The following is a 1,117-nucleotide window of genomic DNA, read 5'->3' as shown; positions in this document are numbered from 1 at the left end:
GCAGTGGGTTTGGTTTGGGCTTTGCTTCCATAAAGATTGCAGCCTTGGAAACCCTGTGGGGAAGTGAGTCGGAATCAACGCAATGGCAGTGGGTTTATTGTGAAAACAGATTGAGATAGGAAAAAAAATTGTAAGGCACATTCTAATTTTTTGCTAGTTACATAACAAAACGAAATTTCTAGGTTATGGTAATTTGCTTTCTCTCTTTTTGGAGAGAAAGGACTCTCTTCACTTTCCCATTCCTCTGGGGTACACGAGAAACTGACCTAAGGAAAACTTACAGGGCAGTTCTACTCTGTTCTATGGGGTGCTGTGTGTCAGAATTGACTCAATGCAGTGGGTTGGTTAAACCCTTTCCAAGGATCCCTGTGGTGAATGGTTAAGCACACAGCAGTTAACCATAAGGTCGGCTGTGTGAACCGACTAGCTGTTGTCATCAGAAAAACCTGGTGATCCACTCCCGTGGACTTACACCCTAGAAAACCTTATGGGACACTTCTGCGCTGTCCTACAGAGTCATTAAGAGGCAGAATCAACTCAGTGGCAACAGGTTTGTTTCTTTTAAGCTCTTTCTATAAATTAGAGGATCAGAGACTTGGGGTGGTGGAGATGGTAACTGTGCATTGAAAAGTTGGCAGTTCGAGTCCCTTAAATCACTTAAAGTTCTTGAAGAGTAAACTTGTCCCTGGGTGGTCCAAACGGTTAAGGCACTCTCTCCACCCAAGGTGCCCGGAAGAAAGGCCTGGTGATCCACGCCCCCAAGTCAGTCACTGAAAAACCTTACTGAGCACAATTCCTCTCTGACGCGTGTTGGGGCGCCATGAGTGAGAATCAACTCCCCAGCAGCTGGTTCTCACTGGTTATAAGATAGAGACCGTCACTGAAATTGTCATTGTAATACACAGACTGTGATTGTCAAGGACGAAAAGTGGCCAGAAAGGCTTTAATGGTGTCTCTGAAGTGTTTATGATCTCATTAGGGTCTCCGGTTTGGTTAGTTGTTGTTGTTGTTGTTGTTATGTGCCGTCGAGTCAAACCTGACTCATAGCGACCCCTCCTTGGGTTTCCGAGGCAGTATCTCTACGGAAGTAGGATTGCCCAACCTTCCTTCCGAGGAG

General features: G+C 45.7%; 1 protein-coding gene across 1 annotated transcript in view; it reads left to right on the top strand.

Annotated features, from left to right (window-relative positions):
* The window catches only part of FLT1 (fms related receptor tyrosine kinase 1), a 201,508-nt gene that overhangs the window by 1,539 nt on the left and 198,852 nt on the right, over positions 1-1,117 (top strand). The gene's annotated exons all lie outside the window — the stretch shown is intronic.

Source organism: Orycteropus afer, unplaced genomic scaffold (genome assembly GCF_000298275.1).
Source record: "Orycteropus afer afer isolate SDZICR_OR568_19922 unplaced genomic scaffold, OryAfe1.0 scaffold00540, whole genome shotgun sequence".
NCBI lineage: Eukaryota > Metazoa > Chordata > Mammalia > Tubulidentata > Orycteropodidae > Orycteropus > Orycteropus afer.
The sequence above is the reverse complement of the archived record's forward strand: the minus strand, read 5'-3'. Positions and strand labels throughout refer to the sequence as shown.